The sequence below is a fragment of the Pseudophryne corroboree genome, chromosome 2 (genome assembly GCF_028390025.1).
Source record: "Pseudophryne corroboree isolate aPseCor3 chromosome 2, aPseCor3.hap2, whole genome shotgun sequence".
Lineage (NCBI taxonomy): Eukaryota > Metazoa > Chordata > Amphibia > Anura > Myobatrachidae > Pseudophryne > Pseudophryne corroboree.
The window spans coordinates 108,783,843-108,808,165 of NC_086445.1; the positions used below are offsets into that span (position 1 = coordinate 108,783,843).

Genomic DNA, 24,323 nt, shown 5'->3' on the forward strand with positions numbered 1-24,323 from the left:
GCTTCTGTTCTTAAGTATCCACTGCTGAAGCAAGTTAGATAGTTAGTTACCGGGGCCAATAGGCCCTCAATAATTAATAGGCCCCAGAGTGTCAGAAAACATCAGTGCCGGTTTACATTTGACAATATTAAATTTTCGAGCCAGCAGCATATTATTTGAGGATACAAATTCGATAAAGGTGTTGGTAGTTACAGCACAGCACCCATTCCAGAGCACACTCCTCCAACTCAGAGGTATTTACAAAATGAAAATGTCCACACCTGGCACACCCAGTGCACACGCCTGCGGATGCAGCACATTCATTGCACCCGTGTTTCAGTCCTCACTGAACAAGTTGGCTAAGCTCATTATTTATGACTTATAATAAAATAGGACGTTTCAGAAAGGGAATTATATAATACTCTAGGAATATAAATTTCTTAAAAGTAACCGGCTAAGCGAATCTGCATAAGCAGAGAACACCATTTCATGTATTAAAGATAAGCACAGAATGAAACATAGCACAAAGGAGAAGTATAAGTCAGGCCCTGAGTCATACCTAGGAGCCAGAATTATGTGCCAAATACAGAACTTGTGATGCTGATACTGGTGATGTTAAATTACTAGTTTATGCTTTAAGATGAAAGTAGAGGCAACGAGAAAGCAAAATAGAAGAGATGAATCTATGTAATTATTGTAACTTCTGAATTTTCACAGAACTAGCTCTCGGTACTGGGATAAACGCAGATTAGGTTCTCTGCCACTTTCAAACCCAACCATATCTCAGAAAATGATAACAGTTTATTTATTGTAAGCAGCTGTTTTGTTAACTATTGGATTTCACTGTTTCATCTACTGGAGAAAATGCCCCCGTGAGAGAGACTTCTATTTACTAAGCCTTGGCTCGAGATAAAGGCCCTCATTACTTCTTATGGGTAAGAAAAAAACATTTTGCTATCCCTAATGCACACTGAGTGAGAAATAACACTACATAAAGGCCCTCATTCCGAGTTGATCGCTCGCTAGCTGCTTTTAGCAGCAGTGCAAACGCTAAGCCGCCGCACTCTGGGAGTGTATCTTAGCTTAGCAGAAGTGCGAACGAAAGGATCGCAGGACGGCGGCAAAAATTTTTCATGCAGTTTCTGAGTAGCTGCAGACCTACTCCTTCCTTGCGATCACTTCAGTCTGTTTAGTTCCTGTTTTGACGTCACAAACACGTCCTGCGTTCGTCCAGCCACTCCCCGTTTCCCCAGGCACGCCTGCGTTTTTATCTGACACGCCTGCGTTTTCCAGCACACTCCCAGAAAAACGGTCAGTTACCTCCCAGAAACGCCCCATTCCTGTCAATCACTCACCGATCAGCAGTGCGACTGAAAAGCGTCGCTAGACCTTGTGTGAAACTGCATCGGCTTTTGTGAAAGTACTTCGCGCGTGCGCAGTGCGCACCATACGCATGCGCAGAAGTGCCGATTTTTTGCCTGATCGCTGCGCTGCGAACAACGGCAGCTAGCGATGAACTCTGAATGACCCCCAAAGTGCACGGAGATAAAGTACCATCCAATCAGCTCCTAACTGCCATGCCACAGGCTGTGTTTGAAAAATGACAGTTAGGAGTTGATTGGTTGGTACTTTATCTCCGTGCACTTTATCTCCATCCAAGGCTTAGTAAATAGTAGAGATGAGCGGGTTCGGTTTTACTCGGTTTTACTCAGATCTCAAAACGGCATCTTTTTAGCTCATGGATGTCACGTATTTTAGATAGCCAATAGGAAAAATCCGGATAAAACCGAACTGGTGTTAATTCTGGCGTTAAATCCGAACTCGCTCATCTCTAGTAAATAGACCTCTTAGATAAGTTATCAGGTTAGTTTATAGTTTTAAAGTTTGATTTTGAGTCCCATTAACAGTAGTCCGTGCTCTGTGAATAGGAGGCTATGCCATATTTACCAGTAGGATACGGTCAGGATCCTGGCAGTCGGGATCCCAACAGTCAGAATTCTGACAGTGGGATCCCGATGGACAGAATTCCCGATGGGTCACAAAGGTAAGTACTGGCCTTGAGGTTAGGGTTAGGCACTAGGGTGAGGGTTAAGGTTAGGTTGGCTGTTGGGGGGGCAGTTAGGGTTAGGCTGTGAGAGGGGACATTAGGTTTAGACTGCGGAAGAGGAGGTTAGGGATAGACTGCAGCAGGAGTGCTGGGTTAGGGATAGGATCAGGGGTAGAGTAAAAATAATTACAGCGATCCATTGGAATTCTATCGGGATCCCGCTGTCAGTAATCTGACTACTGGGATTTCGTACCCAACCCCCACCAGCGGGTGCTGACTGTACACTGCCACTTGGGGGTCCATTATTTTGCATAAAATCAATGATTTGTGCAGCGTGGCATACAGAGTTCATATTTAGCTACTTTCCTGGAATTTTTATGAGATTCCCAAAATTCAGGAGTCCCCTGGACTGCCAGAAGAGAAAGTCTCCCTCGAGCATCATGCCTACTTCCTAATGAAATTGGTGGGAGATAATGGCGTGATGATGCAATTCTCCGCTAAACTTGTCAGCATGGCCCCGCCCCTCTGTGTGATGCAGTGGGTGATGTCATGATGATGCAGTTTTTCTCACCCCTCACAATGGCCACCTCAAGGAAATTTCCCAGAGTGAACTGAAAGTAGTAGGTGAGTATGATAAAACCACTACATTGATTAAAAAAAAAAAAAAAAAAATAGTGACCGCAGCTTCCAATTACTGTCAGCTGAAGTATTTACTGAATGTATTCTTGCTTAGGGCTGTATTTAACAAACTTGTGTTAATGCCCCAGAAGTTACAATTCTTTATTGACGCATTTCACAGCAATTTGTAATGTTCTTTCAGGCAATTTATCAAGGACCATTTGTGGGACATGGGATTCGATAAAAGACAATGCTAGTGATGAATATAGATCAAAGTGATAGTTAACGCTATCACTTAAGCGGACCCAACCTTCACAATTGTGCATACACAGCCTTTGGGTAATGCATGTGCAAAACTGAGGCCCAGCCCTCCAGGGAGGTATCATAAGCATCGTTCTCCAAGGTGGCTTCACCCATAGGGGAAAGCAAGCTAACGCCTTCTGTAGAGGGTGTTACTAATGGAAACAAATAGCCTGAGTAATGACTATGGATGCTGTGAGCACTGCTATTTGCAAGGCAGTACATAAATAGGCATGTTACTTAATTTTGCCTTAAACATGTGGAAACAGCTCTTTCTGCATATTCTACTAATGTATTCTGATAAATATTCCCCTTAATCTGTATCTGTGGCTGTGTTCCTGATTGCTGTGCATCTATAGTCATGTCCTGATTACCGTGCACCTGTTGTTGTGGACGTGATTACTGTGCATCTATAGATATGTCCTGTTTGCTGTGCATCTGATGCTGTGTATCTGTTGCCGTCTACCTGGTTGCTGTGCATCTACAGTTATGTCCCGATTGCTGTGCATCTATTGCTGTGGTCCTGATTGCTGTGCATCTGCTGGGATGGTCCTTACTGCTGTGCATCTGTTGCTGTGGTCCTCATTGCTGTGTAGCTGTTGCTGTTTATTCTATTCTGCGGTTTTGAATGCTGTGCACCTGTTGCTGTGAATCTGATTGCTGTGTTTTTGGTTGCTGTGTATCCTATTCTGTGGTCCTGATATCTGTGCACCTGTTGCTGTGAACCTGATTGCTGTGCACCTGTTGCTGTGACCCTGATTGCTGTGCACCTGTTGCAGTGCTCCTGGTTGTTGTGTATCCTAATCTGTTGTCCTGATTGCTGTGCACCTGTTGCTGTGTCTTGATTGTTGTGCCCTGATTGCTGTGTACCTGTTGCTGCCTTCCTGGTTGCTGTACATCTGCTGCTGTTTGATTCCTGGACCTGACAATAACTCTGACGCTTCTCTGTCACCTCAATATTGATTTGACAGTGCCCACTAAAAGTTTATTGCCAAGTTTGACAGTGCCCACTAAACTTGGCAATAAACTTTCTCATTAAATCACATTAGGCATCTTTTCTTTTTTTTTTATAATGCATTAATTTTTTTACAATGCATTAATGCCTCATGTTGCTGTCAATAGTAACAAATGTAAAAAAAAAATAGGCATTATGGTACCATAAATAATAATTACAGCACCCATCAAGCTAAATGTATAACACTCTATAAGTGTACATTCAAGCCTGGAACTTGCAAGCATTGTGCAAATCTATAAGTGCTGTGAGGGCTGAATGTAAACACATTATATGGATTTCACACTGGATCACTGAAATAACCAAGGCTAGTACATCATTTATAAGCATTCGAAAAGCTGGTTCTAGGTACAGAATAAGCAATGTGTATTGTAATGAATTGCATAATATAATACTCAACATATAAGAAATAAAGAAAAACTGTCAACAGAGAAATTAACATTTAAGTTAGAAGGTAAAAAGATTAAGCCAACAATTGTATCGCAGATAACGAGGGTTGTTAGAATAAAAGAATAACATACAGTATTCAATTAACTCTCAGTAAATGTACAGTATATGTATAGTATAAGGTTTTGCTGTCCAGACTATCAGTAATATTAGTAGACTTGTACCTATACTAGAGATGTGTGGTTCTGTTCGCCAGAAATCTGGATCCACCTAAATTTTGTGGATCTGAACCAAACCAAATCCCACTGCGGATCCCCCGAGAAAATCTGATCCGAACCGAGTGCTGGTTCAAATCTTCCCACGATTCAAATTCAGGTTTTAAATCCAAATTTTGGGTTTTGGTTTGCTAAAATTCTATATTTTTAGCTGTTTTTATTGATTTTTATCTATTATTATAGATTTTACCAAATTTGAACTGAACCAAAGTTGGAATCTGAACTAAAACAATTGAGGGTGGTTTTACCGTGCATATCTGTATATAGAATTCTCGTTTTCCTTCGTAGGTTGTTCCTTCATCTAGCAGGGGCAGATCCTAAGGGCAAATCAATAAAAATCTCAATTAAATGGCAAATTCTAAAAAAGAACAGAGTGTGCGGGTAAAAGAGTATTGTGTCCATTGTGTTCTATAATCTCAGGAGTTTTGGGCCAATCATCTCCTTATAATGTAAAATTCAGAAGTGTTACCTATCATAACTGGTTCACATTGTGTCCCATTGTATACACTAGAGATGTGCACCGAAAATTTTTCGGGTTTTGTGTTTTGGTTTCGGATTCGGTCCGCGGCCGTGTTTTGGATTCGGACGCGTTTTGGCAAAACCTCCCTGAAAATTTTTTGTCGGATTCGGGTGTGTTTTGGAAAAACCCCTCAAAAACAGCTTAAATCATAGAATTTGGGGGTAATTTTGATCCTATAGTATTATTAACCTCAATAACCACAATTTCCACTTATTTCCAGTCTATTCTGAACACCTCACAATACTATTTTTAGCTCTAAAATTTGCACCGAGGTTGCTGGATGACAAAGCAAAGCGACCCAAGAGGGCGGCACAAACACCTGGCCCATCTAGGAGACGGCTAAGCTAAGCGACACAAACACCTCAATATCACAGGAATTATTCGTTCTAATCAATGGTATTATTGGTCCAAATCACTGGAAGAAAATGACAAAATCACTGGAATTATTCGTTCTAATCAATGGTATTATTGGTCCAAATCACTTGAAGAAAATGACAAAATCACTGGAACTATTCGTAAGCATTTGTAGAAAGTCGCTGCTTTCTGATTACAGAAATACTCAGATATTCCTGCGAATCCACAATCCCTTCCCAGAGGAAAAAGAAATTGAGAAACCGTTGTTTGAGAACGTTTGTTCTCTTTCCCTTACAAAGGAACAAACCACTTTCCAAGAAGACTGATGTTTTTGGGATTATGGAGACATAATGTTTTTAAATAAACATCCTAAAGCAGGTGGTGTATTAGAGCAAAAGAGTGCAAGAGACCAGCCATGCAGTTTCTGAAATATTATGACAAAATGTTACTGTATTTCATAAGCACTCATTCCTAACGCTGCTAAGTACTATTTGGTATACTGTATCTGGCTTCCATGAGGTAGTTGTCCATTATTTCAGCTTCCATTGACCTTTTTGAAAGCGGTACAAGTTATCGATTCTTTTTTTTTTTTCCCTATTTTTAATTTTCTCCTGCATAGCCCAGTAAAATGTTGCAATGTTAAGTACTGACTTGTGCCTTCTGGGGGTCCACTTCTTCACCAAACCCAGCCAAATCTCATCCTAACCCTCTGTTCCACGTTCTCTATGTACCCCATCTGTGTCACCCATGTCTGTCTACCCCTCCCCTTTAGATTGTAAGCTCTCACGAGCAGGGCCCTCTTCCCTCATGTGCTTATCCTTTGTCTTACTTTAATAATCTTCAACTGTACCACATCCAGCAGTCTTCTGCCACCTGATACTTATTCCAGTGTCATCTGCTGATGTAACTATGTGTATTTACCCTGTACTTGTCCTATACTGTCATCAACTGTAAATTGCTGTTTTCCTGTTTGATTATTTATGTACTCTGTAATTAGGTGCTGCAGAACCCTTGTGGCGCCATATAAATAAAGGATAGTAATAATAATAATATAGGGTGTATAATTCCATCACACAGTACAGTATATAGGGTGTATAATCCCCAGGTGTATCTCACACATCGCTTAGTACAGATTACAGGATGTATAATCACCAGGTCACAACAATGCAGCAGATATTGAGCACTGATCAGGATACTAGAAGTGACACAGAGCTGAAAGATACAGCAATGGCCTACTGTACTGTACCATATATGTATACTGCTGGTCACCAAAATGCTGCACTGTCCTACTATAAACTGCTCACAATAATGCAATAATGCCGCACAGATATGGAATGGATACTTGCAGTGACACAGAGCTGCAAGATACTACAGCAATGGCCTAATGTACTGTACAACTATATACTGTTGGTCACCAAAATGCTGCACTGTAATACTATATATACTGCTCACAAAAATGCAGCACAGATATGGAATGGATACTTGCAGTGACACAGAGCTGCAAGATACAGCAATGGTCTACTGTACTGTACTACTATTATACTGGTGGTCCCCAGTCCCCACAATAAAGCACACTGAGCACAGATATTTGCAGCACACTGAGCACAGATATGGAGCGTTTTCAGGCAGAGAACGTAGATATTTTCAGCACACTGAGCACAGATATTTGCAGCACACTGAGCACAGATATTTGCAGCACACTGAGCACAGATTACGGAGCTTTTCAGGGAGAGAACGCAGCCATGTCCTCTCCATTCAATCTCCAATGCACGAGTAAAAATGGCGGCGACGCGTGACTCTTTATATAAAATACGAATCTCGCGAGAAACCGACAGCGGGATGATGACGTTCGGGCACGTTCGGGTTAACCGAGCAAGGCGGGAAGATCCGAGGCTGCCTCGGAACCGTGTAAAATAGGTGAAGTTCGGGGGGGTTCGGATCTAGGAGAACCGAACCCGCTCATCTCTAGTATACACCTTTTTACATATATATCGTTTTATTCAGAAAACTTATTCTAGAAACAAGAACTTTCCAAGTTGTACAAGTGTTAGATTTAAAGGTCAGGAGTCAACTTAAAATTGCCATATAGGTACAAGGGCACCTTGAGAGCTTATCTATACTACACTATATTAAAAGGACATTGTGTCTGTGTGTTTCAAGTTGGCGAAAAACGAATGAACTGATGTTCACGAATACTGCATTGTTTTGTAGTGGAAACTCCTAGAAATAACCTGCACTGTTTCATCTCAATCTTCCAAAGTACAGTAACGTTGAGCAATAACAAAAACAAAATTGATTGGCATCATCAATGTAAGAGATAAGTGTGGCACCATGCTCAAGGCTGGTAAGGGGTGGGGGAGGTGCTTTTGGCCCGCATTTACTTGAAACTGGATAAAGTGGAGTCAGAAGAGTTGTGTATAGGTGGCGCATGAGTTGCATGCAGGTAGTGTGGGTGAAGTCGCAGATACAAGCTAGTCTATATATAAAGCTAAATTGAGGCACATCTACTCAGCCAATTACTTGGAAAGTGGAGAGAGATAGTACCAGCCAATCAGAACATAACTGTCATGTTATAGGCTGTGTTTGCAAAGTGGCAATTAGGAAATAATAGGCTGGTACTTTATCTCTCTCCACTTCATCATTCTCCAAGGCTTAGTACATCTGCCCCATTGAGTGATAAAAATGATTTACTGTAATCTCCTTGTCATGTAATAATAGTTGAACCGACCTCTGGAAAGTAATATCACTGACACACTTCTGTTAATTTACCCCCTACTTAGGGGGCCACTTACCAAAATAAATTTACAGGATATTACCCCCCCCACCCCCCCCCCCCTCCCCAAAACAAACAAACCGGGGGATAACCACAAGTTTGCAGTATCCCCTGACAGTATCTGGGTGACGCCCTCATTTTCAATCGCAATACCAGTCCCAAAAAAGGTTTTTACTGTATGTGGGCTGCTATTTCTGAAATTTACCAAGCCCTGGAATGGAAAGCATTCTGCAGCTAGGCCTCTGTAACTAAAGATATCTTTAGATGGCATTAGCCATTGTAGTCTATTGGCTACTTGGCGCACATTACCAGAAAAGGATATAGCGCAACCGGTACCAGAACAAGAATGCAAAATGATTGCATCAGGATCACTTTAATTTTACGCATCGCAGGGACGGGCTACTTTCAGAAGCCCCTGTCCCTGTACAGTATGTGTTTTATGATAAATTCTGGCTATCCATAATTTCTTATTGCCACTATTAGCCCTGGGCAGTGTCGTCATGAGCGGGGGTTGCGGCCCGCACCCGGGTGTTATCCTTCCATGAGGTGACACCAAATAGAGCCGCACACACACCCGCACCCCATAGTTGCCTATCCGGAGACTCCCGAAACAATGGAAAATCTCCTGCTGCCCCGGGAAGCCAGGTGAAGCTCCCGGAATACAAAACCCCGTTGTGCGCATCATCCAAGACCGCTGTTTCACCGGGTCAGCAGGCTGGAATGGGGGCCGGGCTGTCCGCACATAATGAAGTCCCAGTTGTCACATCGCCTGTTAAGGCAGCTGGCAGCCAATGAGAGCGCTGTTATGCTTCCTGTCATTACAATTGGCTGTACTGTTCTCAGTGACGCTGAGTCATGCTGTGCAGCTGTGCCTCGGGAGAGAAGGGGGCGGCGCACAGAAGTAACAGGTGCTGGGTCTTGTAATTGGACTGGTGGTCTGTGCCCATAAAATATGTTAAAGGCTGCAGGGCTGAACCTCACCTTGTGTGCACCGCATAGGAGCCTCTGCTCCATTTCCCTGCAGCAGTAATACACTGACAGGAGGCAGCATTGCTGGGGGCACGCTCTGTACTATTTAGTAGTGATGAGCGGGTTCGGTTTCTCCGAAACCGAACCCCCCCGAACTTCACGCTTTTTACACGGGTCCGAGGCAGACTCGGATCTTCCCGCCTTGCTCGGTTAACCCGAGCGCGCCCGAACGTCATCATCCCGCTGTCGGATTCTCGCGAGGCTCGGATTCTATCGCGAGACTCGGATTCTATATAAGGAGCCGCGCGTCGCCGCCATTTTCACACGTGCATTGAGATTCATAGGGAGAGGACGTGGCTGGCGTCCTCTCCGTTTAGAGTAGACTAGAGAGTAGTAGAGACACTTGATTTACTAATTTTGGGGAGCATATTAGGAGTACTACTTGCTGATAGTGTGACCAGTGACCACCAGTTTAATTAATCCGTTCTCTGCCTGAAAAAAAACGATACACAGTGTGACACAGTCACATACCATATCTGTGCTCAGCCTCAGTGTGCCCTCAGTGTGCTGCATCATCTATGTAATACTGTATATCTGACTGTGCTGAGTGCTCACTGCTCACACAGCTTAATTGTGGGGGAGACTGGGGAGCAGTTATAGCAGGAGTACATATTTTAACAGTGCACACTTTTGCTGCCAGAGTGCCATTGCCAGTGTGACTGACCAGTGACCACTGACCACCAGTATATTGTGATTGTCTGCCTGAAAAAGTTAAACACTCGTTGTGTGGTGTTTTTATTCTATAAACGCATTCTGCTGACAGTGTCCAGCAGGTCCGTCATTATATAATATATACCTGTCCGGCTGCAGTAGTGATATATATATATATTTTTTATATCCTTATCATCCAGTCTATATTAGCACTGCAGCAGACGCAGTACGGTAGTCCACGGCTGTAGCTACCTCTGTGTCGGCAGTCGCTCGTCCATCCATAATTGTATACCACCTACCCGTGGTGTTTTTTTTTTTCTATCTTCTTGATACTAGTAGCTTACTTTAGGAGTCTGCAGTGCTGAGCTGACAGTGTCCAGCAGGTCCGTCATTATATAATATATACCTGTCCGGCTGCAGTAGTGATATATATATATATTTTTTATATCATTATCATCCAGTCTATATTAGCAGCAGACGCAGTACGGTAGTCCACGGCTGTAGCTACCTCTGTGTCGGCAGTCGCTCGTCCATCCATAATTGTATACCACCTACCCGTGGTGGGTTTTTTTTTTCTATCTTCTTGATACTAGTAGCTTACTTTAGGAGTCTGCAGTGCTGAGCTGACAGTGTCCAGCAGGTCCGTCATTATATAATATATACCTGTCCGGCTGCAGTAGTGATATATATATATTTTTTTTATATCATTATCATCCAGTCTATATTAGCAGCAGACGCAGTACAGTAGTCCACGGCTGTAGCTACCTCTGTGTCGGCAGTCGCTCGTCCATCCATAATTGTATACCACCTACCCGTGGTGTTTTTTTTTCTTTCTATCTTCTTGATACTAGTAGCTTACTTTAGGAGTCTGCAGTGCTGAGCTGACAGTGTCCAGCAGGTCCGTCATTATATAATATATACCTGTCCGGCTGCAGTAGTGATATATATATATTTTTTATATCATTATCATCCAGTCTATATTAGCAGCAGACGAAGTACGGTAGTCCACGCCTGTAGCTACATCTGTGTCGGCAGTCGCTCGTCCATCCATAATTGTATACCACCTACCTGTGGTGTTTTTTTTTTTCTATCTTCTTGATACTACTAGTAGCTTACTTTAGGAGTCTGCAGTGCTGAGCTGACAGTGTCCAGCAGGTCCGTCATTATATAATATATACCTGTACGGCTGCAGTAGTGATATATATATATTTTATATCTCATTATCATCCAGTCTATATTAGCAGCAGATGCAGTACGGTAATCCACGGCTGTAGCTACCTCTGTGTCGGCAGTCGCTCGTCCATCCATAATTGTATACCACCTACCTGTGGTGTTTTTTTTTTCTATCTTCTTGATACTACTAGTAGCTCACTTTAGGAGTCTGCAGTGCTGAGCTGACAGTGTCCAGCAGGTCCGTCATTATATAATATATACCTGTCCGGCTGCAGTAGTGATATATATATATATTTTTTATATCATTATCATCCAGTCTATATTAGCAGCACACGCAGTATGGTAGTCCACGGCTGTAGCTACCTCTGTGTCGGCAGTCGCTCGTCCATCCATAATTGTATACCACCTACCCGTGGTGTTTTTTTTTTTTTTTCTATCTTCTTGATACTAGTAGCTTACTTTAGGAGTCTGCAGTGCTGAGCTGACAGTGTCCAGCAGGTCCGTCATTATATAATATATACCTGTCCGGCTGCAGTAGTGATATATATATATATTTTTTATATCATTATCATCCAGTCTATATTAGCAGCAGACGCAGTACGGTAGTCCACGGCTGTAGCTACCTCTGTGTCGGCAGTCGCTCGTCCATCCATAATTGTATACCACCTACCCGTGGTGTTTTTTTTTTTTCTATCTTCTTGATACTAGTAGCTTACTTTAGGAGTCTGCAGTGCTGAGCTGACAGTGTCCAGCAGGTCTGTCATTATATAATATATACCTGTCCGGCTGCAGTAGTGATATATATATATTTTTTATATCATTATCATCCAGTCTATATTAGCAGCAGACGCAGTACGGTAGTCCACGGCTGTAGCTACCTCTGTGTCGGCAGTCGCTCGTCCATCCATAATTGTATACCACCTACCTGTGGTGTTTTTTTTTTTCTATCTTCTTGATACTACTAGTAGCTTACTTTAGGAGTCTGCAGTGCTGAGCTGACAGTGTCCAGCAGGTCCGTCATTATATAATATATACCTGTCCGGCTGCAGTAGTGATATATATATATTTTATATCTCATTATCATCCAGTCTATATTAGCAGCAGACGCAGTACGGTAGTCCACGGCTGTAGCTACCTCTGTGTCGGCAGTCGCTCGTCCATCCATAATTGTATACCACCTACCCGTGGTGTTTTTTTTTTTTCTATCTTCTTGATACTAGTAGCTTACTTTAGGAGTCTGCAGTGCTGAGCTGACAGTGTCCAGCAGGTCCGTCATTATATAATATATACCTGTCCGGCTGCAGTAGTGATATATATATATTTTTTTTATATCATTATCATCCAGTCTATATTAGCAGCAGACGCAGTACGGTAGTCCACGGCTGTAGCTACCTCTGTGTCGGCAGTCGCTCGTCCATCCATAATTGTATACCACCTACCCGTGGTGTTTTTTTTTCTTTCTATCTTCTTGATACTAGTAGCTTACTTTAGGAGTCTGCAGTGCTGAGCTGACAGTGTCCAGCAGGTCCGTCATTATATAATATATACCTGTCCGGCTGCAGTAGTGATATATATATATTTTTTATATCATTATCATCCAGTCTATATTAGCAGCAGACGCAGTACGGTAGTCCACGGCTGTAGCTACATCTGTGTCGGCAGTCGCTCGTCCATCCATAATTGTATACCACCTACCTGTGGTGTTTTTTTTTTTCTATCTTCTTGATACTACTAGTAGCTTACTTTAGGAGTCTGCAGTGCTGAGCTGACAGTGTCCAGCAGGTCCGTCATTATATAATATATACCTGTACGGCTGCAGTAGTGATATATATATATTTTATATCTCATTATCATCCAGTCTATATTAGCAGCAGATGCAGTACGGTAATCCACGGCTGTAGCTACCTCTGTGTCGGCAGTCGCTCGTCCATCCATAATTGTATACCACCTACCTGTGGTGTTTTTTTTTTCTATCTTCTTGATACTACTAGTAGCTCACTTTAGGAGTCTGCAGTGCTGAGCTGACAGTGTCCAGCAGGTCCGTCATTATATAATATATACCTGTCCGGCTGCAGTAGTGATATATATATATATTTTTTATATCATTATCATCCAGTCTATATTAGCAGCAGACGCAGTATGGTAGTCCACGGCTGTAGCTACCTCTGTGTCGGCAGTCGCTCGTCCATCCATAATTGTATACCACCTACCCGTGGTGTTTTTTTTTTTTTTCTATCTTCTTGATACTAGTAGCTTACTTTAGGAGTCTGCAGTGCTGAGCTGACAGTGTCCAGCAGGTCCGTCATTATATAATATATACCTGTCCGGCTGCAGTAGTGATATATATATATATTTTTTTTATATCATTATCATCCAGTCTATATTAGCAGCAGACGCAGTACGGTTGTCCACGGCTGTAGCTACCTCTGTGTCGGCAGTCGCTCGTCCATCCATAATTGTATACCACCTACCTGTGGTGTTTTTTTTTCTTTCTATCTTCTTGATACTTGATTGTATACCACCACTAGTCATGGCCGAGACGACGAAATGCCAGCAACGTCGTCTGCCAAGGCCGATGCCCAATGTCATAGTACAGAGCATGTAAAATCCAAAACACCAAATATCAGTAAAAAAAGGACTCAAAAATCTAAAATAAAATTGTCGGAGGAGAAGCGTAAACTTGCCAATATGCCATTTACCACACGGAGTGGCAAGGAACGGCTGAGGCCCTGGCCTATGTTCATGGCTAGTGGTTCAGCTTCACATGAGGATGGAAGCACTCAGCCTCTCGCTAGAAAAATGAAAAGACTCAAGCTGGCAAAAGCACAGCAAAGAACTGTGCGTTCTTCGAAATCACAAATCCACAAGGAGAGTCCAATTGTGTCGTTTGCGATGCCTGACCTTCCCAACACTGGACGTGAAGAGCATGCGCCTTCCACCATTTGCACGCCCCCTGCAAGTGCTGGAAGGAGCACCCGCAGTCCAGTTCCTGATAGTCAGATTGAAGATGTCAGTGTTGAAGTACACCAGGATGAGGAGGATATGGGTGTTGCTGGCGCTGGGGAGGAAATTGACCAGGAGGATTCTGATGGTGAGGTGGTTTGTTTAAGTCAGGCACCCGGGGAGACACCTGATGTCCGTGGGAGGAATAGGGCCATTGATATGCCTGGTGAAAATACCAAAAAAATCAGCTCTTCGGTGTGGAATTATTTCAACACAAATGCGGACAACATTTGTCAAGCCGTGTGTTGCCTTTGTCAAACTGTAATAAGTAGGGGTAAGGACGTTAACCACCTCGGAACATCCTCCCTTATACGTCACCTGCAGCGCATTCATCATAAGTCAGTGACAAGTTCAAAAACTTTGGGCGACAGCGGAAGCAGTCCACTGACCAGTAAATCCCTTCCTCTTGTAACCAAGCTCACGCAAACCACCCCACCAACTCGCTCAGTGTCAATTTCCTCCTTCCCCAGGAATGCCAATAGTCCTGCAGGCCATGTCACTGGCAATTCTGACGAGTCCTCTCCTGCCTGGGATTCCTCCGATGCATCCTTGCGTGTAACGCCTACTGCTGCTGGCGCTGCTGTTGTTGCTGCTGGGAGTCGATGGTCATCCCAGAGGGGAAGTCGTACTCGTAAGACCACTTTTACTACTTCCACCAAGCAATTGACTGTCCAACAGTCCTTTGCGAGGAAGATGAAATATCACAGCAGTCATCCTGCTGCAAAGCGGATAACTGAGGCCTTGGCATCCTGGGCAGTGAGAAACGTGGTTCCGGTATCCATCATTACTGCAGAGGCAACTAGAGACTTGTTGGAGGTACTGTGTCCCCGGTACCAAATACCATCTAGGTTCCATTTCTCTAGGCAGGCGATACCGAAAATGTACACAGACCTCAGAAAAAGACTCACCAGTGTCCTAAAAAATGCAGTTGTACCCAATGTCCACTAAACCACGGACATGTGGACAAGTGGAGCAGGGCAGGCTCAGGACTATATGACTGTGACAGCCCACTGGGTAGATGTATGGACTCCCGCCGCAAGAACAGCAGCGGCGGCACCAGTAGCAGCATCTCGCAAACGCCAACTCTTTCCTAGGCAGGCTACGCTTTGTATCACCGCTTTCCAGAATACGCACACAGCTAAAAACCTCTTACGGCAACTGAGGAAGATCATCGCAGAATGGCTTACCCCAATTGGACTCTCCTGTGGATTTGTGGCATCGGACAACGCCAGCAATATTGTGTGTGCATTAAATATGGGCAAATTCCAGCACGTCCCATGTTTTGCACATACCTTGAATTTGGTGGTGCAGAATTTTTTAAAAAACGAGAGGGGCGTGCAAGAGATGCTGTCGGTGGCCAGAAGAATTGCGGGACACTTTCGGCGTACAGGCACCACGTACAGAAGACTGGAGCAACACCAAAAACGCCTGAACCTGCCCTGCCATCATCTGAAGCAAGAAGTGGTAACAAGGTGGAATTCAACCCTCTATATGCTTCAGAGGTTGGAGGAGCAGCAAAAGGCCATTCAAGCCTATACAACTGAGCACGATATAGGAGGTGGAATGCACCTGTCTCAAGCGCAGTGGAGAATGATTTCAACGTTGTGCAAGGTTCTGCAACCTTTTGAACTTGCCACACGTGAAGTCAGTTCAGACACTGCCAGCCTGAGTCAGGTCATTCCCCTCATCAGGCTTTTGCAGAAGAAGCTGGAGACATTGAAGGAGGAGCTAACACAGAGCGATTCCGCTAGGCATGTGGGACTTGTGGATGGAGCCCTTAATTCGCTTAACAAGGATTCACGGGTGGTCAATCTGTTGAAATCAGAGCACTACATTTTGGCCACCGTGCTCGATCCTAGATTTAAAACCTACCTTGGATCTCTCTTTCCGGCAGACACAAGTCTGCTGGGGTTCAAAGAACTGCTGGTGACAAAATTGTCAAGTCAAGCGGAACGCGACCTGTCAACATCTCCTCCTTCACATTCTCCCGCAACTGGGGGTGCGAGGAAAAGGCTCAGAATTCTGAGCCCACCCGCTGGCGGTGATGCAGGGCAGTCTGGAGCGACTGCTGATGCTGACATCTGGTCCGGACTGAAGGACCTGCCAACGATTACGGACATGTCGTCTACTGTCACTGCATATGATTCTCTCCCCATTGAAAGAATGGTGGAGGATTATATGAGTGACCGCATCCAAGTAGGCACGTCAGACAGTCCGTACTTATACTGGCAGGAAAAAGAGGCAATTTGGAGACCCTTGCACAAACTGGCTTTATTCTACCTAAGTTGCCCTCCCACAAGTGTGTACTCCGAAAGAGTGTTTAGTGCCGCCGCTCACCTTGTCAGCAATCGGCGTACGAGGTTACATCCAGAAAATGTGGAGAAGATGATGTTCATTAAAATGAATTATAATCAATTCCTCCGTGGAGACATTCACCAGCAGCAATTGCCTCCACAAAGTACACAGGGAGCTGAGATGGTGGATTCCAGTGGGGACGAATTGATAATCTGTGAGGAGGGGGATGTACACGGTGATATATCGGAGGATGATGATGAGGTGGACATCTTGCCTCTGTAGAGCCAGTTTGTGCAAGGAGAGATTAATTGCTTCTTTTTTGGTGGGGGTCCAAACCAACCAGTCATTTCAGTCACAGTCGTGTGGCAGACCCTGTCACTGAAATGATGGGTTGGTTAAAGTGTGCATGTCCTGTTTATACAACATAAGGGTGGGTGGGAGGGCCCAAGGACAATTCCATCTTGCACCTCTTTTTTCTTTCATTTTTCTTTGCGTCATGTGCTGTTTGGGGGGTGTTTTTTGGAAGGGCCATCCTGCGTGACACTGCAGTGCCACTCCTAGATGGGCCAGGTGTTTGTGTCGGCCACTAGGGTCGCTTAGCTTACTCACACAGTTACCTCATTGCGCCTCTTTTTTTCTTTGCGTCATGTGCTGTTTGGGGAGTGTTTTTTGGAAGGGCCATCCTGCGTGACACTGCAGTGCCACTCCTAGATGGGCCAGGTGTTTGTGTCGGCCACTAGGGTCGCTTAGCTTACTCACACAGCTACCTCATTGCGCCTCTTTTTTTCTTTGCGTCATGTGCTGTTTGGGGGGTGTTTTTTGGAAGGGCCATCCTGCGTGACACTGCAGTGACACTCCTAGATGGGCCAGGTGTTTGTGTCGGCCACTAGGGTCGCTTATCTTAGTCACACAGCTACCTCATTGCGCCTCTTTTTTTTCTTCTTTGCGTCATGTGCTGTTTGGGGAGTGTTTTTTGGAAGAGCCATCCTGCGTGACACTGCAGTGCCACTCCTAGATGGGCCAGGTGTTTGTGTCGGCCACTAGGGTCGCTTAGCTTACTCACACAGCTACCTCATTGCGCCTCTTTTTTTCTTTGCGTCATGTGCTGTTTGGGGAGTGTTTTTTGGAAGGGCCATCCTGCGTGACACTGCAGTGCCACTCCTAGATGGGCCAGGTGTTTGTGTCGGCCACTAGGGTCGCTTAGCTTACTCACACAGCTACCTCATTGCGACTCTTTTTTTCTTTGCGTCATGTGCTGTTTGGGGGGTGTTTTTTGGAAGGGCCATCCTGCGTGACACTGCAGTGCCACTCCTAGATGGGCCAGGTGTTTGTGTCGGCCACTAGGGTTGCTTATCTTAGTCACACAGCTACCTCATTGCGCCTCTTTTTTTTCTTCTTTGCTTCATGTGCTGCTGTTTGGGGAGTGTTTTTTGGAAGGGCCATCCTGCGTGACACTGCAGTGCCACTCCTAGATGGGACAGGTGTTTGTGTCGGCCACTAGGGTCGCTTAGCTTACTCACACAGCTACCTCATTGCGCCTCTTTTTTTCTTTGCGTCATGTGCTGTTTGGGGAGTGTTTTTTGGAAGGGCCATCCTGCGTGACACTGCAGTGACACTCCTAGATGGGCCAGGTGTTTGTGTCGGCCACTAGGGTCGCTTAGCTTACTCACACATCTACCTCATTGCGCCTCTTTTTTTCTTTGCGTCATGTGCTGTTTGGGGAGTGTTTTTTGGAAGGGCCATCCTGCGTGACACTGCAGTGCCACTCCTAGATGGGCCAGGTGTTTGTGTCGGCCACTAGGGTCGCTTAGCTTACTCACACAGCTACCTCATTGCGCCTCTTTTTTTCTTTGCGTCATGTGCTGTTTGGGGAGTGTTTTTTGGAAGGGCCATCCTGCGTGACACTGCAGTGCCACTCCTAGATGGGCCAGGTGTTTGTGTCGGCCACTAGGGTCGCTTAGCTTACTCACACAGCTACCTCATTGCGCCTCTTTTTTTCTTTGCGTCATGTGCTGTTTGGGGAGTGTTTTTTGGAAGGGCCATCCTGCGTGACACTGCAGTGCCACTCCTAGATGGGCCAGGTGTTTGTGTCAGCCACTAGGGTCGCTTAGCTTACTCACACAGCTACCTCATTGCGCCTCTTTTTTTCTTTGCGTCATGTGCTGTTTGGGGAGTGTTTTTTGGAAGGGCCATCCTGCGTGACACTGCAGTGCCACTCCTAGATGGGCCAGGTGTTTGTGTCGGCCACTAGGGTCGCTTAGCTTACTCACACAGCTACCTCATTGCGCCTCTTTTTTTCTTTGCGTCATGTGCTGTTTGGGGAGTGTTTTTTGGAAGGGCCATCCTGCGTGACACTGCAGTGCCAGTCCTAGATGGGCCAGGTGTTTGTGTCGGCCACTAGGGTCGCTTAGCTTACTCACACAGCTACCTCATTGCGCCTCTTTTTTTCTTTGCGTCATGTGCTGTTTGGGGAGTGTTTTTTGGAAGGGCCATGCTGCGTGACACTGCAGTGCCACTCCTAGATGGGCCAGGTGTTTGTGTCGGCCACTAGGGTCGCTTAGCTTACTCACACAGCTACCTCATTGCGCCTCTTTTTTTCTTTGCGTCATGTGCTGTTTGGGGAGTGTTTTTTGGAAGGGCCATCCTGCGTGACACTGCAGTGACACTCCTAGATGGGCCAGGTGTTTGTGTCGGCCACTAGGGTCGCTTAGCTTACTCACACAGCTACCTCATTGCGCCTCTTTTTTTCTTTGCGTCATGTGCTGTTTGGGGAGTGTTTTTTGGAAGGGCCATCCTGCGTGACACTGCAGTGCCACTCCTAGATGGGCCAGGTGTTTGTGTCGGCCACTAGGGTCGCTTAGCTTACTCACACAGCTACCTCATTGCGCCTCTTTTTTTCTTTGCGTCATGTGCTGTTTGGGGAGTGTTTTTTGGAAGGGCCATCCTGCGTGACACTGCAGTGCCACTCTTAGATGGGCCAGGTGTTTGTGTCGGCCACTAGGGTCGCTTAGCTTACTCACACAGCTACCTCATTGCGCCTCTTTTTTTCTTTGCGTCATGTGCTGTTTGGGGAGTGTTTTTTGGAAGGGCCATCCTGCGTGACACTGCAGTGCCACTCCTAGATGGGCCAGGTGTTTGTGTCGGCCACTAGGGTCGCTTAGCTTACTCACACAGCTACCTCATTGCGCCTCTTTTTTTCTTTGCGTCATGTGCTGTTTGGGGAGTGTTTTTTTGAAGGGCCATCCTGCGTGACACTGCAGTGCCGCTCCTAGATGGGCCAGGTGTTTGTGTCGGCCACTTGGGTCGCTTAGCTTAGCCATCCAGCGACCTCGGTGCAAATTTTAGGACTAAAAATAATATTGTGAGGTGTGAGGTGTTCAGAATAGACTGAAAATTAGAGATGAGCGCCTGAAATTTTTCGGGTTTTGTGTTTTGGTTTTGGGTTCGGTTCCGCGGCCGTGTTTTGGGTTCGAACGCGTTTTGGCAAAACCTCACCGAATTATTTTTGTCGGATTCGGGTGTGTTTTGGATTCGGGTGTTTTTTTCAAAAAACCCTAAAAAACAGCTTAAATCATAGAATTTGGGGGTAATTTTGATCCCAAAGTATTATTAACCTCAAAAAACATAATTTACACTCATTTTCAGCCTATTCTGAACACATCACACCTCACAATATTATTTTTAGTCCTAAAATTTGCACCGAGGTCGCTGTGTGAGTAAGATAAGCGACCCTAGTGGCCGACACAAACACCGGGCCCATCTAGGAGTGGCACTGCAGTGTCACGCAGGATGTCCCTTCCAAAAAACCCTCCCCAAACAGCACATGACGCAAAGAAAAAAAGAGGCGCAATGAGGTAGCTGTGTGAGTAAGATTAGCGACCCTAGTGGCCGACACAAACACCGGGCCCATCTAGGAGTGGCACTGCAGTGTCACGCAGGATGGCCCTTCCAAAAAACCCTCCCCAAACAGCACATGACGCAAAGAAAAAAAGAGGCGCAATGAGGTAGCTGTGTGAGTAAGATTAGCGACCCTAGTGGCCGACACAAACACCGGGCCCATCTAGGAGTGGCACTGCAGTGTCACGCAGGATGGCCCTTCCAAAAAACCCTCCCCAAACAGCACATGACGCAAAGAAAAAAAGAGGCGCAATGAGGTAGCTGACTGTGTGAGTAAGATTAGCGACCCTAGTGGCCGACACAAACACCGGGCACATCTAGGAGTGGCACTGCAGTGTCACGCAGGATGTCCCTTCCAAAAAACCCTCCCCAAACAGCACATGACGCAAAGAAAAAAAGAGGCGCAATGAGGTAGCTGTGTGAGTAAGATTAGCGACCCTAGTGGCCGACACAAACACCGGGCCCATCTAGGAGTGGCACTGCAGTGTCACGCAGGATGTCCCTTCCAAAAAACCCTCCCCAATCAGCACATGATGCAAAGAAAAAGAAAAGAAAAAAGAGGTGCAAGATGGAATTATCCTTGGGCCCTCCCACCCACCCTTATGTTGTATAAACAAAACAGGACATGCACACTTTAACCAACCCATCATTTCAGTGACAGGGTCTGCCACACGACTGTGACTGATATGACGGGTTGGTTTGGACCCCCCCCAAAAAAGAAGCAATTAATCTCTCCTTGCACAAACTGGCTCTACAGAGGCAAGATGTCCACCTCATCTTCACCCTCCGATATATCACCGTGTACATCCCCCTCCTCACAGATTATCAATTCGTCCCCACTGGAATCCACCATCTCAGCTCCCTGTGTACTTTGTGGAGGCAATTGCTGCTGGTCAATGTCTCCGCGGAGGAATTGATTATAATTCATTTTAATGAACATCATCTTCTCCACATTTTCTGGATGTAACCTCGTACGCCGATTGCTGACAAGGTGAGCGGCGGCACTAAACACTCTTTCGGAGTACACACTTGTGGGAGGGCAACTTAGGTAGAATAAAGCCAGTTTGTGCAAGGGCCTCCAAATTGCCTCTTTTTCCTGCCAGTATAAGTACGGACTGTGTGACGTGCCTACTTGGATGCGGTCACTCATATAATCCTCCACCATTCTATCAATGTTGAGAGAATCATATGCAGTGACAGTAGACGACATGTCCGTAATCGTTGTCAGGTCCTTCAGTCCGGACCAGATGTCAGCATCAGCAGTCGCTCCAGACTGCCCTGCATCACCGCCAGCGGGTGGGCTCGGAATTCTGAGCCTTTTCCTCGCACCCCCAGTTGCGGGAGAATGTGAAGGAGGAGATGTTGACAGGTCGCGTTCCGCTTGACTTGACAATTTTGTCACCAGCAGGTCTTTCAACCCCAGCAGACCTGTGTCTGCCGGAAAGAGAGATCCAAGGTAGGCTTTAAATCTAGGATCGAGCACGGTGGCCAAAATGTAGTGCTCTGATTTCAACAGATTGACCACCCGTGAATCCTTGTTAAGCGAATTAAGGGCTGCATCCACAAGTCCCACATGCCTAGCGGAATCGCTCCGTGTTAGCTCCTTCTTCAATGCCTCCAGCTTCTTCTGCAAAAGCCTGATGAGGGGAATGACCTGACTCAGGCTGGCAGTGTCTGAACTGACTTCACGTGTGGCAAGTTCAAAGGGCATCAGAACCTTGCACAACGTTGAAATCATTCTCCACTGCACTTGAGACAGGTGCATTCCATCTCCTATATCGTGCTCAATTGTATAGGCTTGAATGGCCTTTTGCTGCTCCTCCAACCTCTGAAGCATATAGAGGGTTGAATTCCACCTCGTTACCACTTCTTGCTTCAGATGATGGCAGGGCAGGTTCAGTAGTTTTTGGTGGTGCTCCAGTCTTCTGTACGTGGTGCCTGTACGCCGAAAGTGTCCCGCAATTTTTCTGGCCACCGACAGCATCTCTTGCACGCCCCTGTCGTTTTTTAAAAAATTCTGCACCACCAAATTCAAGGTATGTGCAAAACATGGGACGTGCTGGAATTTGCCCATATTTAATGCACACACAATATTGCTGGCGTTGTCCGATGCCACAAATCCACAGGAGAGTCCAATTGGGGTAAGCCATTCCGCGATGATCTTCCTCAGTTGCCGTAAGAGGTTTTCAGCTGTGTGCGTATTCTGGAAAGCGGTGATACAAAGCGTAGCCTGCCTAGGAAAGAGTTGGCGTTTGCGAGATGCTGCTACTGGTGCCGCCGCTGCTGTTCTTGCGGCGGGAGTCCATACATCTACCCAGTGGGCTGTCACAGTCATATAGTCCTGACCCTGCCCTGCTCCACTTGTCCACATGTCCGTGGTTAAGTGGACATTGGGTACAACTGCATTTTTTAGGACACTGGTGAGTCTTTTTCTGACGTCCGTGTACATTCTCGGTATCGCCTGCCTAGAGAAGTGGAACCTAGATGGTATTTGGTAACGGGGGCACACTGCCTCAATAAATTGTCTAGTTCCCTGTGAACTAACGGCGGATACCGGACGCACGTCTAACACCAACATAGTTGTCAAGGACTCAGTTATCCGCTTTGCAGTAGGATGACTGCTGTGATATTTCATCTTCCTCGCAAAGGACTGTTGAACAGTCAATTGCTTACTGGAAGTAGTACAAGTAGGCTTACGACTTCCCCTCTGGGATGACCATCGACTCCCAGCGGCAACAACAGCAGCGCCAGCAGCAGTAGGCGTTACACGCAAGGATGCATCGGAGGAATCCCAGGCAGGAAAGGACTCGTCAGACTTGCCAGTGACATGGCCTGCAGGACTATTGGCATTCCTGGGGAAGGAGGAAATTGACACTGAGGGAGTTGGTGGGGTGGTTTGCGTGAGCTTGGTTACAAGAGGAAGGGATTTACTGGTCAGTGGACTGCTTCCGCTGTCACCCAAAGTTTTTGAACTTGTCACTGACTTATTATGAATGCGCTGCAGGTGACGTATAAGGGAGGATGTTCCGAGGTGGTTAACGTCCTTACCCCTACTTATTACAGCTTGACAAAGGGAACACACGGCTTGACACCTGTTGTCCGCATTTCTGGTGAAATACCTCCACACCGAAGAGCTGATTTTTTTGGTATTTTCACCTGGCATGTCAACGGCCATATTCCTCCCACGGACAACAGGTGTCTCCCCGGGTGCCTGACTTAAACAAACCACCTCACCATCAGAATCCTCCTGGTCAATTTCCTCCCCAGCGCCAGCAACACCCATATCCTCCTCATCCTGGTGTACTTCAACACTGACATCTTCAATCTGACTATCAGGAACTGGACTGCGGGTGCTCCTTCCAGCACTTGCAGGGGGCGTGCAAATAGTGGAAGGCGCATGCTCTTCACGTCCAGTGTTGGGAAGGTCAGGCATCGCAAACGACACAATTGGACTCTCCTTGTGGATTTGGGATTTCAAAGAACGCACAGTTCTTTGCGGTGCTTTTGCCAGCTTGAGTCTTTTCAGTTTTCTAGCGAGAGGCTGAGTGCTTCCATCCTCATGTGAAGCTGAACCACTAGCCATGAACATAGGCCAGGGCCTCAGCCGTTCCTTGCCACTCCGTGTGGTAAATGGCATATTGGCAAGTTTACGCTTCTCCTCCGACAATTTTATTTTAGGTTTTGGAGTCCTTTTTTTTCTGATATTTGGTGTTTTGGATTTGACATGCTCTGTACTATGACATTGGGCATCGGCCTTGGCAGACGACGTTGCTGGCATTTCATCGTCTCGGCCATGACTAGTGGCAGCAGCTTCAGCACGAGGTGGAAGTGGATCTTGATCTTTCCCTAATTTTGGAACCTCAACTTTTTTGTTCTCCATATTTTATAGGCAGAACTAAAAGGCACCTCAGGTAAACAATGGAGATGGATGGATTGGATAGTTTACTAGTATACAATTATGGACGGACTGCCACGGTTAGGTGGTATAAAAAAACCACGGTTAGGTGGTA

The 24,323-nt window shown here is 45.7% G+C and overlaps 1 long non-coding RNA gene across 2 annotated transcripts in view; it reads right to left on the reverse strand.

Annotated features, from left to right (window-relative positions):
* LOC135050551 (uncharacterized) overlaps nucleotides 1-24,323 on the reverse strand; it is a 118,413-nt gene that overhangs the window by 82,742 nt on the left and 11,348 nt on the right. For both annotated transcript variants that reach the window (XR_010241658.1, XR_010241657.1), the window contains one exon: nucleotides 4,867-4,935. This is a non-coding gene — a long non-coding RNA (uncharacterized LOC135050551). The remainder of the gene's footprint in view (nucleotides 1-4,866; nucleotides 4,936-24,323) is intronic.